The 15,227-nt window shown below is 49.2% G+C and overlaps 1 protein-coding gene across 1 annotated transcript in view; it reads right to left on the bottom strand.

Annotated features, from left to right (window-relative positions):
* STAMBPL1 (STAM binding protein like 1) overlaps positions 1–14,237 on the bottom strand; it is an 80,614-nt gene extending 66,377 nt beyond the window's left edge. The window contains exon 1 of the mRNA XM_040362093.1: positions 14,218–14,237. The gene's annotated coding sequence lies outside the window, so the exon portion shown is untranslated. The remainder of the gene's footprint in view (positions 1–14,217) is intronic.
* Between the last annotated feature and the right edge of the window lie 990 nt (positions 14,238–15,227).

Below are 15,227 nucleotides of genomic sequence, written 5' to 3'. Positions count from 1 at the left end.
AAGTCAGCAGCTACAGTATTGGTAGCTGCTGGGTTTTAAAAAAAAAAAAATTCAGGGTGGAACTCCGCTTAAACCCACAAGTGCTTTTTTTACCACTACTATTCCTTTACACTGGCTTTTGAAATTTACAAATGCAGCAATTTAGAAATTGGATGAAAGGTTTAGCACTGGGAAGAATTTGAAAGATAAAAAAAATATTTTTTTATACAACTATATAGATCAGACCAAAATGAGGGACAAATGAGGAGAAAAGAGGGACTTTGTTCCAAACCAGGGACAGTCCCAGAAAATTAGGGATAGTTGGGAGCCCGTACTGCTTTTTTAAGCCCAGTCATGTGGAAGGGCCCTAATGCTTGACACCAAGGTATAACATGTTCCATTAACCACTTGAGACCCGCGCTATTGACAAAAGACGTCAACAGCGCGGTTCTCAGGTGCCAAGTGGACGTCTTTGGACGTCATTTGAAAGCATTACCCGCGCGCGCCACTGGGGGGCGCGCGGCGGGTAACCACTGTGCCGCCGCATCACTGGGGAGCCGATGCGTGTACCTGGCGGCCGCGATGTCCGCCGGGTACACGTGATCGTCGGTGACACAGCCGGTAACAGCAGGGACGTGGAGCTCTGTGTGTAAACACAGAGCTCCACGTCCTGTTAGAGGAGAGGAGACCGATCTGTGTCTCTTGTACATAGACACACAGCATCGGTCACCTCCCCCAGTCACCCCCCTCCCCCCACACAGTTAGAACACACCCAGGCTACACATTTAACCCCTTCCTCACCCCCTAGTGTTAACCCCTTCCCTGCCAGTCACATTTATACAGTAATTAGTGCATTTTTATAGCACTGATCGCTGTATAAATGTGAATGGTCCCAAAATTGTGTCAAAAGTGTCCGATACGTCCGTCGCAATATCGCAGTCACAATAAAAATCGCAGATCGCCGCCATTACTAGTAAAAAAAAAAATAATGAAAAAAAATCATAATTCTGTTCCCCATTTTGTAGGCACTATAACTTTTGCGCAAACCAGTCGCTTATTGCGATTTTTTATTTTTTTTTTACAAAAATACGTCGAAAAATACGTATCGGCCTTAACTGAGAAAAAAATATGTTTTTTGTTTTTTAAAAAAAATTGGGATATTTATTATAGCAACAAGTAAAAAATATATATATTTTTTTTTAAATTGTCGCTCTTTATTTGTTTATAGCGCAAAAAATAAAAACCGCAGAGGTGATCAAATACCACCAAAATAAAGCTCTATTTGTGGGGAAAAAAAGGACGTCAATTTTGTTTGGGAGCCACATCGCACGACCGCGCAAATGTCAGTTAAAGTGACGCAGTGCCGGAAGCTGAAATTTTGCCTGGGCACGAAGGGGGTTTATGTGCCCAGTAAGCAAGTGGTTAATATAACTGACATCTGCCAACATCTATTTATTTTTTTTGTCCCTTTTCACACTTTGTTTACTGGGCTTTTAATTTTACACTTTTTTTCTACAATACCTCACATTGGTGTGCTTTTGCCAAACTAAAATGCACATTTCCAGTGCAATAAAAGTGCATGAATACTATTCCACTTTAAATCCTATGTAAGGCTCCATTCACACTAATGCTTTTTTTGATGCATTTTGCAGAAATGCAGGGAAATTTTTTAACATGGTTTCCTATGGAACATGTTCACATCAATGCTTTTTTGTGCCTCTGCGTTTTTTGAAAGGGTCAGGGACTTTTTTTCCTGCAAAAAGCAGCGTTTTGCATGTAATAAAGGATTATAGAATTCAATGGACCTGCACCCAAAACGCATTTTGCCGCGATTTGCATTTTGCATTTTTTTTAACCTGTTTATAGCTAGTTGTTAAAGGAAATGTAAAAAAATAAAAATTACTGGCTAAAAAAAAAAAAAAATAAGAACGCAAAACTCAAATCGCGGTAAAAACTAACGTCAAAAACCGCAGCAAGCACCGCAAAAAGCATTGCAAAAACGCTCAAAAGCAACATGCATAGGTGAGAATCGAGCCTAACTGTTCACATCATTGCATTGCAGGTGCACTGCTTTTTGAAAAGTCTTGCATGCTGCATCCGTGTGCAACTTTGTTTAGTTATTCAAAAGCCCACCAAAAACAAGCAAGTCAATGTTTCTACGTCTGTGTTTTTGGTGCGTTTTTTAAGTCACATGTCCATGTTTTGCCATGAATGCAAACCAGAAAGCACACCAAAAATTCAGGAAAAGGACGTTGTGCAAGTGCCGGTTTACACTTGTGCGATGTGGGAACACTGTGAATCCACTGCGGGTTCCTGCATTGCACCTGACTCGCACGGCAGTCCACACTGCCATATGCATAATGCAGGGAGTGTCAATACAATGTTAATGACACCCCCATTTCAGCTCGCATATCACACTGCAAACTGACAGTTTGGACATGATTTAGATCGCATAGGTGTGAACGTCCATGCGATCCGATTCTGGTGTGGACCAAAAAAAAGGGTCCTGTGCAAGTTTAGTCCAAATGTGATGCTATTTCAGCCATACTATCTGTATAGCTGAAATCACATTGCACGGACATCACATGAGATTTGCAGTGCGGTGCGAATCACATGCAATCTCACACCATGCAGCAGTGTGAACCGATGTTCTTAACCTCTTGAGTGGAATCTATGGCAAGAAACAGAAGAATGCTGTAACTATGTTTATTTCTGTATAACAAATGTATACAATGTCATTCTTAACATCTGTAATCTCATGAGGCTAGTTTCACACTTGTGCGGGTCAGGTAGGTTTACAAAATTACGAATGTCCCTCACCCACAGGCAAAATGCACTGTCCTTTAGCAGATACATCTATACATTCCTACGTTTTCATGTGCACAAAACCGCATGCTATCACAACACAATTTTTTTTAAAAGGGTCTGGGACTTCTCTACCCATTTAAATGAATGGGCAACCCTACCTGCATGTGGGCGGGCACTACGCAGGGGTACCACGCTCATCAATTCCCGGGACCAGTCAGACTGCAGTCAAGTGAAAAATGTTCATATTAAGGCAGTTCCCCCAACTTAGAGATGAGCTTTTAGTGTGTGTAATCATAAAAGTTCCTTTGAAAAGTGACTTTTCTCTCACTACACACCGTGTAGCTTCTTCCTTCCCGTACCTTGTGACTAAGCCATAGATCTGCATTACATGGGTTCAGATCCAGTTGCCATTGGAAAGCCACCACTCATCTTTCCCCTAACCCTAACTATGGTAGTTTGGCTGCCCTGGCTTACCTCTGAGGCCCCGTACACACGGTCGGACCAAACCGATGAGAATGAACCAAAGTTCAGTTTCATCGGACCAAACCGACCGTATGTATAGGCCATCGGTCTGTTTTCCTTCGGTCCAAAATTTTAAAACATGCTTCAAAACCGAACCGATGGACCGCTGCCCCATCAGACCAAACCAATGGTTAGTACAGAAAAGCATCGGTTCAAAACCCGTGCATGCTCAGAATCAAGTCGACGCATGCTTGGAAGCATTGAACTTCGTTTTATTCAGCAAGTCGTGTGTTTGACGTCACCGCGTTCTGACCCGATCGGATTTTGGACTGACGGTGTGTACACATATCAGCCCGTACGGCCACTTCAGAGGTGAACCGATGAAAACGGTCCGACGGACCAGTCACATCGGTTTGGTCCGACCGTGTGTACAAGGCCTAAGGCCTCATACACACGACCGAACATGTTTGCTAAAACTGGTCCGCGGACCAGTTTCCACTGTCATGTTTGGTTGTCTGTACGGGCGACCGGACCGGATTCCCGGCCGAGCGGACAGGTTTCCAGCGGACAAATGTTTCTTAGCATGCTAAGAAACATGTCCGCTGGAAGCCTGTCCGTCGGACATGTTCGGTCGTCTGTATGACTCACCGGGCATGTCCGCTCGGCCGAAAGCCCTCGCATGCGTCAAAGTGATTCGACGCATGCGTAAAAGCATTGACCTTCCAGGGTCACGCACGTCGCTGCGTCATCATCGCGGCCACGTCACCGCGTATCCTGTCCGCGGGGGATTTGGTCTGATGGTGTGTACAGCCATCAGACCAAATGATCCCAGCGGACATGTTCGATGAAAACGGTCCGCGGACCGTTTTCATTGGACATGTTTGCCCGTGTGTACAAGGCCTAAGAGGTCCAAACCGACAAACAAGTACACAGCCTCCTGCGCTTGAGAGTGAACCCCAAAGGTAGCAGTTGCTTATATTCTCATTCTGTTTTTTGTGGATATGCCTCGCCTTGCTGCCCTTTCAAGACAGGGGAGGTCTGGATATACGGAAACCATAAACAAAACAGAGGGCGCACCATCCTAGTGCATTTTCCTTAAAATGTATCATATCTTTAATTAGTAAATATACTCACAAACCAAAAGGTGCATTAGAGCTTGTCAAAGTATTACAACACCTCGATACATCACATCTCATGACAGGATGAAAAGTCCAAAAGGCTATGATAGAAATCCAAGACTTATGCCCCGTACACACGACCGGTTTTCCCGTCGGAAAAACTGTGTCGGGAATCCTGACCATGTGTATGCTCCATCTGACTTTTTCCCACAGGAAAATTGCGGGGGAAAAAAAGAGAGCAGGATCTCTTTTTTCCCGTCAGGAAAAAATCCTAGCGGTGAAAAAAACATGCATGCTCGGAAACAATTCAACGCATGTTTGGAAGCATAGAACTTTATTTTGTCGGCTTGTCGTAGTCTTTTATGTCACCGCGTTCTTGGCAGTCAAAAGTTCATCAGACTTTTGTGTGACCGTGTGTATGCAAGGCAGGCTTGAGAGCAATTCTGTCGTGGAAAACCATAGTTTTTTTTCCGACGGGAAAACCGGCCGTGTGTACGGGGCATAACACCTTTCAAGGGACATCCCTTTTCCTCAGAGTGTAGCTGTCCAGACATACCTTTTATTGGAGAGAGTCCATAATGGCACTGTCCATGGCTGAACATCTTTTCCAAAAACCCTAGCATCTTGGCAGTGCCAAACGATTTCACTCACAGGTGATCTGAAACCCACTGGACTTCGGGACCCTCTGACCTCAGCCATCCCAATTTTTATAGCACATGTGGACTGGCTAAGAAAAAAAGCCTGGGAACAGAGCTGGCAATATTTATTCCTTTCCACCAGCCTGGGCCAGCTCATATTTTTTCAGAATTTAATCTTTCTTTATTTTATCAACAATAGAGGAATAAATATCAACAGACGTTTTATCACATCCATCATATATAAAAACCATTTACATCTACTTTTCCTTCTATCCTAGTACATTTCCATCACCTAAACTGCTTGAGGACCGCCGCACGACGGTATACGTCTTCACCCTATAGACAGAACTGGGCTCTGCATTATCTTTTTTGTCTGTTTGTGTTGTCAGTGTTCTCAACATAATAATTGTTTGCCTCCCACTTTGTGCTGTCCCCTCTTGTTAAGCCCTTTGGGCCAGATCCTCAAAAGGGATACGCCGGCGTATCTACTGATACGCCGTCGTATCCCTGTTTCTATCTATGGAACTGATCCACAGAAGCAGTTTCACATAGATAGGGAGAAGATCCGACATGTGTAAGGGACTTACGCTGTCGGATCTTAGGATGCAGTACCGCAGCCGCCGCTGGGGGCATTGCTCGTCGAAATGCCGCTTCGGGTATGCAAATTAGCACTTACGGAGATCCACGAAGCTTTTAAGCTTCGTTTTTTCTCCCTAAGTATTAGTTTGCCGTCGCAATATTAGGGCTGCTTTTACAAGGCCTAAACTGTTTAGGCCTTGTAAAAGTAGACCCTTCTATCCCGCGTCGCCGTCCTTTTTTTTTCAAATTTTTTTTTTTTTCCGCCGCAACTCGTATTTTTTTTTACGCCCGTTGCGATTCTCAAAACCCGGCGCAACGTAAAACCGCGCAAATCACGTCGGGAAAATGACGTCGTGAGCATGCGCAGTACGGCCGGCACGGGAGCGCGCCTAATTTAAATGGGACTCGCCCCATTAAATTAGGAACTCCTTGCGCCGGCTGGATTTAAGTTACACAGCCGAAAATTTCTAGGTAAGTGCTTTGTGGATCGGGCACTTAGGTAGAAATTTTCCGGCAGTGTAACTTAAATCCGAATATTTAAGTTATACCGGCTGGCTGTGGATCTGGCCCTTTGATCTCTTGGATGCTTTCCGATGTGTAGTGTAGCCTTTATCACGGAAAAAAAAAATTCTTTATACATACACTGTATATACTTTTTTGTCAATAAAACCAATTTATATATTTTTTGAATACCTTGTGACTTGTCTCGTCACTCAATCAACCTAGTCCTCCCAATTTAAAGTCCCACTGAGGAAACACACTCCTCGGAGTGTATATAGTTAGTCTATTTTTTAGGGATGTGGTAGGACTTAGGTGTAAATACTTGCAACATTGGACACCTTCACCATTTTTTACATCCACAAAATGGCACGGCTGGGCACAAGGGCGTACATGTACGTCCCCTTTAAAGCGGAGGTTCACCCATGGAGAACACTATTTCCCCCTAGATGGATGCTCGTTTTGTCTAGGGGAATCGGCTATTTGTTTTAAAATATGATCCGTACTTACCGTTTACGAGATGCATCTTCTCCGTCGCTTCCGGGTATGGGCTGCGGGACTGGGTGTTCCTTCTTGATTGACAGTCTTCCGAGAGGCTTCCGACGGTCGCATCCATCGCGTCACGATTTTCCGAAAGAAGCCGAACGTCGGTGCGCAGGTGCAGTATAGAGCCGCACCGACGTTCGGCTTCTTTTGGCTACTAGTGACGCGATGGATGCGACCGTCGGAAGCCTCTCGGAAGACTGTCAATCAAGAAGGAACGCCCGCTCCCGAAGACCCATACCCGGAAGCGGCGGAGAAGATGCATCTCGAAAACGGCTAAGTACTGCTCATATTTTAAAACAAATAGCCGATTCCCCTAGACAAAACGAGCATCCAGCTATGGGCAAAAGAGGAAACAAAACAGAAATGGGTGAACTCCCGCTTTAAGATCCCAGCCGTGGGTCGCTAACGCGCTGCCGGCGGCACGCTCTCGACGTGGTCCTCTTCTCCATAACCGTCCCCGCAGGAACAGCGGACCCGATCGCCGCCGGTGTCCCGCAATCGGGTCACAGAGAGGAAGAACGGGGAGAGGTAAGTGTAAACAAACCTCTCCCCGTGCTTCCTAGTGTGGCTGACACTGATCGTCTGTTCCCTGTCATAGGGAACAGCGATCAGTGACGTCACTCGCACAACCACCCACAGCAAGAACACTCCCTTAGGGCTTCAGGGCCTGCCTCGCTGGGATTGATCGGGGCTGTATCAATAGTCATGCTATCATCTGCATAACTCCACACCTATGATCCAGAAGCTTCTCAAGCTCTCTGGAGACAGGCGGAGCTATCAGACTGGCAGCAGCTGAGCACACTGATCAGACCTAACTAGTGGAATGCAGCTGCACTGAATACGGTGAGCAAACTAAGACAAGTATGGAGCCGTAGTGAAGCGTAGGTGGAGTACAGCATGACAGGGTGTAGGGAACTGGCAGTGGGGGAAGAGGTTAAAGGAGTGGGGGTGGTCAGTAGAGTAGGAATCGTAGGGATTGGAGGATACAGCAAAGGGGAGGAGTTGGCTGATTTTGTGTGGAGAGAGGAGGAGGGGACAGCAGCAGTCGGTGAGAGGAAGCCGGAGAGGAAAGTCATCAGCTCCCAAGCGCTATTCCGACGGTACGTGCGGCCTGGTTAGTCAGTGAGGGAACATGAGTGAGGTAGCTAGTTTAATGGAGCAGCTGAGGGCTGTGGCGGAGACTCATGGAGCGGACTGGCTCCAGAGCCAGATTACCGCGTCTCTGCGGGGGGTGCAGCAGGGCCCTCCCACCACGCGGCCTGCATCCACGCGCTCGCGGCGGTCTATTCCGCCGGAGCGCTTTAGCCCGGACAATACCCCCAGATCACAGAGGAGGGTGAGGAGCCCCAGTCGGTCCCCGTCGGGCCCCCCCGCGAAGCAGGCCCAGGCATCCGGTTCACGAGCGGGGGGGGGGGAGGGCGCAGGGCGCACCACGCGGCGAGTCCCGGGGTTCCAGGCCTTCTTCCCCTATAGTAGTGCGGGCGCAGATTCACTCGGCTGCCCCCACTGGCGATGCTCCGGTCGGGGGGGCGGCCCGACGCGGGAAGGATCCTCCTGCAGGCGCCGGCCTAGCGCGAACTACAGGCGGCGGCCTAGCACGTGGCGAGGCCTCCACTAGAGGTGGGGGGGGAGCGGCAACTACTCATTCGCGCCAGTCGGGAGGTCCCGCCTCCAGGTCTCGGCAGGGGCCTGGGAGGGTTGACCGGAGTGAGGATGGTGCTCAGGCTGCGTCGGCGGTGCTGAGGGATGAGCTTATCGAGGAGTTCAGCAGCGATGGAGAGGAGAGCCCTCGGGGGGGGGTCGCCCCCGCCCCTCTCACTACGCCAGCTGTGTCCAGAGGTCGGAGTGGAGGAGGAGAGGAGCGTCGGCGGCCACACGGGCAGGCGGCGGTGCTATCCAGCAGCAGTGAGGAGGGGGAGCTGACGGAGGACCCCCTGGAGGACGGGAGAGCAGCGGGACTTTCGGCTGGAGGACCGTCACGGCCGCGCCGACCTGGTAAGACCAAGTCTCAACTTTCTAGGGGGGGAGGAGGGCCGGGGGGGTCACAGGAGATTAGTGGGGGGGGTGGCGGTGCTTAATCACACGGGGGAAGGGGGGGTCTGGGATGCATTGCGGGAGCTGCTACGTAGGTTAGACGGGAGTGCCCCCCAGGTTCCAGCCCCGGTTAGTCCATGGGTCCCTCCCGTACAGGTGGGTCTCCCCACGGGGTCAGCACCCCTTTTGCAGGCAGCGCAGGTACCAGTGGTTACCCCCCCCACGCAGGCAGCACCCACAACAGGAGTGGCAGGGACGCAGACAGAGAAGGACAGCGAGGGATCTGCGGCGACGAAAAAAGACAAGGACAAGGATAAGGACGTCGAAAAAGTTCGTTTGGACGACGCGGCAAGGGGGGAAATTTACATATGTTTTGAGGGGCCGCTAGGGGCCCACCTAAAGCCGGAGGTGAGGGAGAAAATTGGGAAAGATGAGTTTGTGGAAATATTTTCACTGCTCCCGCTGGAAAAATTCAATCTCGACCGGGTGAAACCGGACGAGAGTAAAAAAGATGAGGAGGAGAAGCGCAGATACAGACTGATTCCACGCACGTTTGCGAACTGGCTGCAAGCGTTTGCGATTTTTGCGAGCGTAATTGGGGAAAAGTCCCCCGAGAACTGCTCCGCACTGTTTTGTTACCTTGATGCCATTCATGAAGCGCATAGGGTATATGGGGGGTTAGCGTGGCTGCGGTATGACGAACAATTTCGTCAGCGTAAGGCGGTGCGGCCGCACATTCGGTGGGATCATAAGGACATCAGTTTGTGGATGAGGTTGATGACAAGGCCGGCGAGCCAGTCTTTTCCAGGGGGGGCCGGCGGCACTTCCGCCGCGGGATCGCCGGCCCTTAAAAAGAAAGGGGTCTGTTGGCAATTCAATGACGGTACCTGTAGGTTTGGCGGGTCATGCCGGTTCAAACATGAGTGTTCAGGATGTGGGGGGACACACGCCTTTAACAGATGCTTTAAACAAGGAAAAGGACGTTCCGGAGACGGCGTTGGAAAAGGGACTGACGCCGGTGAGGCTGGGAAGGATGCTGCCTTTTCTAAGTAAGTATCCGGACAGGGCGGCGGCGGGTTTGTTGGAAGCGGGTTTCAGGGAGGGTTTCGTGATCCCTAGTACGATGCTGGAGGTTCCTCCGGTGTCGGGGAATTTGAGGTCGGCGCTACTCCACCAAGGGGTGGTGTCGGCAAAATTGGCCAAGGAGGTGGCGCTAGGCCGGATGGCCGGCCCATTTCCGGAGCCGCCGGTAGCGGGCTTGATAGTGTCCCCGCTAGGGGTGGTTCCTAAGAAGGAGGCGGGGCAATTTCGGATGATTCATCATCTGTCTTACCCAAAGGGGAATTCGGTGAATGATGGTATTGACCCGCAGCAATGTGCGGTTACCTATACGTCGTTCGATGCGGCTGTTTCCTGGGTTCGGAAATACGGCAGGGGTGCCCTGATGGCTAAGACGGATGTCGAGTCGGCATTTCGGCTTTTGCCGGTGCATCCCGCCAGTTTACGTTTCTTGGGGTGTCATTGGCAGGGCGAATATTTCGTTGATCGCTGCTTGCCGATGGGGTGCTCCATTTCCTGCGCTTTGTTTGAGGCTTTTAGTTCATTCTTTGAATGGACAGTCAGGGAAGTGGCGGGGGTGAATTCCGTCGTCCATTATCTGGATGACTTTCTGTGTGTGGGACCCCCGGAGTCCCGCTGTTGCGGGGTGTTGCTAGGCACAGTGCAGTACTTGGCGGAGCGCTTTGGCATTCCCTTGGCGGCGGACAAGACGGAGGGCCCGACTTCAGAATTGGTTTTCTTAGGGATCACTATTGACTCCATGGCCATGGAGTGTAGGTTGCCGGAGGACAAGGTGGTGGCGCTGCGGAGTGAGGTAAGTGTAGCTCGGGTCAAGAGGAAGATTCGGTTGAAGGAGCTGCAGTCTCTGTTGGGGAAGTTAAACTTTGCCTGTAGAATCATTCCGATGGGGCGCATCTTTAGCCGACGGTTGTCGGCGGCCACGGCGGGGGTTCGAGTGCCGAACCACTTTGTGCGGCTGACCGCTGAATTGAGGGATGATCTGAGGGTTTGGGGGACCTTTTTGGATTCCTTCAATGGTCGCTCGATGTGGCAAACAGGACCGGTCAGCAATGCTGATTTGGTGTTGTTCACAGACGCGGCAGGGTCGGTGGGTTACGGAGCTTACTGTCAAGGTCGGTGGAGCGCTGAGCCCTGGCCGGAGGCATGGAAGGAAGCTGGGTTCCTTCGGAACTTGGTGTTACTAGAGTTATTTCCCATTGTGGTGGCCGTTGAATTGTGGGGGGAATCGCTCAGGAATAGGAAAGTGCGGTTCAATTGCGACAACATGGGGGTGGTGTGGGCCATTAATAATATCTCGGCATCTTCCCCCCCAGTGATCAGGCTACTGCGTTACCTGGTGCTTCAGTGTTTAAAAATAAATGCTCTTATTTATGCGGTGCACATTCCCGGAGTGGATAACAGATTAGCGGATGCTTTGTCTCGTTTCCAGTGGGAAGAGTTCCGGAAGTTGGCGCCGGAGGCCGAAGGGCGGGGAGAGCCTTGCCCGCAGAAGTTGTGGGCCATTGCACTGGAGTCGCCGCAGGACTGATACGGCAATCGCTCAGCGAGGGGACATGGAGGGCATATTCCAAAGTGTGGCAGGAATGGGGCGCGCTGAGGGAGGAGGTAGGAGGGTCGGAGGACCCAGAGGAGGTGCAGGCGTTAGTTTTGTTTTTCATCTGCAGCAATTATGAACAAGGTAATTCGAGAGCAGCCATAGGTAAGAAAATGTCGGCGTTGGCGTTTTTATTCCAAATGGCGGGCCTCAAGGATTTTACAAAATCCTTCGTGGTACGCCGGGCGTTGAGGGGATACGGGAGGGGCGGTCCTTCCAGGGATTCCAGGCGCCCGGTCTCATTTGGGGTTTTGGATACAGTATTGGGAAATTTGGGGAGGGTATGTTCGTCACCTTACGAGCAGATTCTATTCCGGGCCGTTTTTGTGTTGGCCTTTTTCGGGGCATTCAGGGTGGGGGAGATAGTGTCTCCTTCCAAGACGGTGGTGGGGGGACTACAGTTTCGGGACATCCAGTGCTCCGAGGAGTCGGTAGCGATCTGGATTAGGCGGTCAAAGACGGATCAGCAAGGGAAGGGAGTTAGGGTGGAGTTATTTCGGGGGCATTGCCCGTTAACTTGCCCAGTGGTGACGGTAAGACAATTCTTGGGGGTTCGACCGCAGGGAGAGGGTGCCTTCTTTGTGCATCAGACGGGGGAGTGTCTGTCGAGGTTCCAATTTACAGCGGTTTTTAGGAAGTGTCTAAAGGAGGGAGGTTTGGTACCAGGGGAGTATTCGGCACACTCATTTCGCATTGGGGCAGCGACGGAGGCGTCAAGGTGGGGTTTGCCTGCAGATTCTGTAAAGCGGATTGGCAGATGGGAATCGAACAGATATAGACTGTATGTGCGTCCTCACTTGTTATGAATAAGTGGACGGAGGTGGTAATGTTAAGTCATGTTATGTGTTAGTTGGTTTTGTTTGCTAGGTATTTTTCAATTTTGTCATTTCAGATCCCCAAGGATGCCTAGTCTGGATTTTGGGACACTCATTTGTCTTTTGGGGGGCAAGGCGGGCGGACGTCAAGCCCGGGGGTAGACAGCTGGGTTTGCCCAGGGAGGAAGGAAGGGTCAGGTGGATAGGCATACGGGGCTTGATGTGGCAGAAGGTAGTACCGGAGGTGCACAGGGGCGCAAGCTTAGACCGGGTACCGGACATTTTGGTAATACACGCGGGGGGGAATGACCTGGGCATTCGTCCTATGCGTCAGGTTATTAAGGACATCCAGTGGGATTTCCGGCGCCTCCGGGCCTCTTTTCCCGACTTAATCATAGTCTGGTCAGATATCGTAGCTCGTATGGCGTGGAGAGAGGCCCGGTCGCTGGAAAGATTAGATAAGGCCCGTATAAAAGTAAACAGGGAGGTGGGCAGATTTGTAGTCCAACAGGGGGGGGTGGCAGTTCGCCATCCAGAACTCGAAGTCGAGACCTGGAGGTACTTGAGAGGGGATGGGGTACATCTCAACCCGATCGGGATTGATCTGTGGGCCCTAGGATTGGAGGAGGGCATCAGGAGGGCCTTTTTCGTTTTGGCGGCGGGCACAAGTGTGAGGTGTCTCACTTGTGCCGCAGTGGCGGTGTGTGCCCTGACGTTTTTCTAAAGAGAAGGATGGTTGGGTACAACGGTAGGGGCACGTTTCAGGGATTGAGTCCCCCTCGGTGGTCTGGTGTCAGTCTGGACCACCAGGGAGAAGTGGGTGGGTCTGTGGTCAGCTAGGGTCCTCGAGGCGGTGGTTGCGACTGGGGACATGTTGGTAGCTACGAGGGTACCACAGGCCCAAAAAGAGTGATCAGTGGGTTGTCAGGGGGCTGACAACCAAGGAATGGTAAAATGTTTATTAAAATGTTGTTGTTCTATATATTTGGGATTGGGATATATATATATATATTTTTATATATATATACAAGTATTTTGGTTATTTTGTTAAATAAAGGCCGAACAGGCCATTTTAATCCAGCAGGTGTCAGTGTGGTCATTTATAGAGAATTAAGGGGTATAGGTATTTGTGTTGGTTGGTGCAGTAAGTTATCCGGCTGCCCTAGTCAAGACAAGTATGGAGCCGTAGTGAAGCGTAGGTGGAGTACAGCATGACAGGGTGTAGGGAACTGGCAGTGGGGGAAGAGGTTAAAGGAGTGGGGGTGGTCAGTAGAGTAGGAATCGTAGGGATTGGAGGATACAGCAAAGGGGAGGAGTTGGCTGATTTTGTGTGGAGAGAGGAGGAGGGGACAGCAGCAGTCGGTGAGAGGAAGCCGGAGAGGAAAGTCCCGCCCTCCCGCCCTATTTTCAGGAGGTAATTGGGGGTGGTTGGTTAGGGTGTAGCGGTGTGTGCCCTGACGTTTTTCTAAAGAGAAGGATGGTTGGGTACAACGGTAGGGGCACGTTTCAGGGATTGAGTCCCCCTCGGTGGTCTGGTGTCAGTCTGGACCACCAGGGAGAAGTGGGTGGGTCTGTGGTCAGCTAGGGTCCTCGAGGCGGTGGTTGCGACTGGGGACATGTTGGTAGCTACGAGGGTACCACAGGCCCAAAAAGAGTGATCAGTGGGTTGTCAGGGGGCTGACAACCAAGGAATGGTAAAATGTTTATTAAAATGTTGTTGTTCTATATATTTGGGATTGGGATATATATATATATATTTTTATATATATATACAAGTATTTTGGTTATTTTGTTAAATAAAGGCCGAACAGGCCATTTTAATCCAGCAGGTGTCAGTGTGGTCATTTATAGAGAATTAAGGGGTATAGGTATTTGTGTTGGTTGGTGCAGTAAGTTATCCGGCTGCCCTAGTCATGCTTTTACCTAATAAACAATCACAACCACACTGGCTACAAGGTGGCAACTAAATTTACCTATCACATACTAATTCTATCTATATAATCCTAGCACCTACCTAGGAGGGGGCTACATCTATAATATAAATAAATGCCTAAATGAGGACTTACACTTTTTCCAAAAACATTTGTTGTCCTGGGAGCATCTAGTCAGGCTTGATTGGTTAAAAACTGGAGGGTGATGTTCCCAAGTGGTCATAAGTCTAGGGATTGTTATAAGTGGTCTGCAGTCTAGGAGGGAGTCATTTGTATGGGGAGGGGTCATTAAAGTGGTAGGCGCTCATAAACGGGGGTGAAGAATTCAATTGGTCATTAAACTAAATGCGGTGGAGACAGCAGGGAATCTTGATCGTGTGAGTAAATATACTGATAATTAAACATACTCATTTTTGCAGCTGAGAAAGGGGCGAGAAGAAACTACAGAACGGCATTTTACATGTAGATGTGTGCAGGGAAATCTGAGAATTAAACAAGGTAGGAACTTACCTGCACAGCTCTGCATGGATAGATAAACAAAGTTGCAGGAGGTGAGGTATTGGTGGTGAGAAGTAGCCTGCTGTGCACAGAAACAGTTATTTGTATATTCATGGAGTATATCAAATTATTTTTCTTCTACTTTAACAGCTAGCCGGTATTTTAATCCAATGGCAAAAAAATCCTTATCAAGTACAAAACAGTCAGTAAACTGCCCAGTCAGCAGAAAAAAAAGCAGTGGTATAATTACACTTTCTTCATTTTCAGGCTCCACACTACAAAGCATGAAGCAATCTAACCAAATATTATTCTGTGAAGCTAACAAATGAACTGGAAGAACCAGTCTTGATAATTTAGTCATTTAGATTCAAACTGGGTGAGGCCAATATATTCATAAATGTGGATGGCATTCATTTGAAAGGTCAGGTACAGCATGTTAGGAATGCCTATAAAGTTTTATGGTCAAAGTGTAATTTTCCCTGCTGAGAGACACAGAGGAACTTTCATTAGACTAACAACTATTAAGAAAAAATTATGTTAACATTTATTCAGGTAACTATAAAGCATTGAATATGCGCATTTCATATTACAACCAGCAGGTGGAACTCTAGCTTTATCTTCATATTTACATGTCCATTATTAGCTGC

This window comes from Rana temporaria, chromosome 8, assembly GCF_905171775.1.
Source record: "Rana temporaria chromosome 8, aRanTem1.1, whole genome shotgun sequence".
NCBI classification, from domain to species: Eukaryota; Metazoa; Chordata; class Amphibia; order Anura; family Ranidae; genus Rana; species Rana temporaria.
This window is presented reverse-complemented; position numbering and strand designations above follow the sequence as displayed.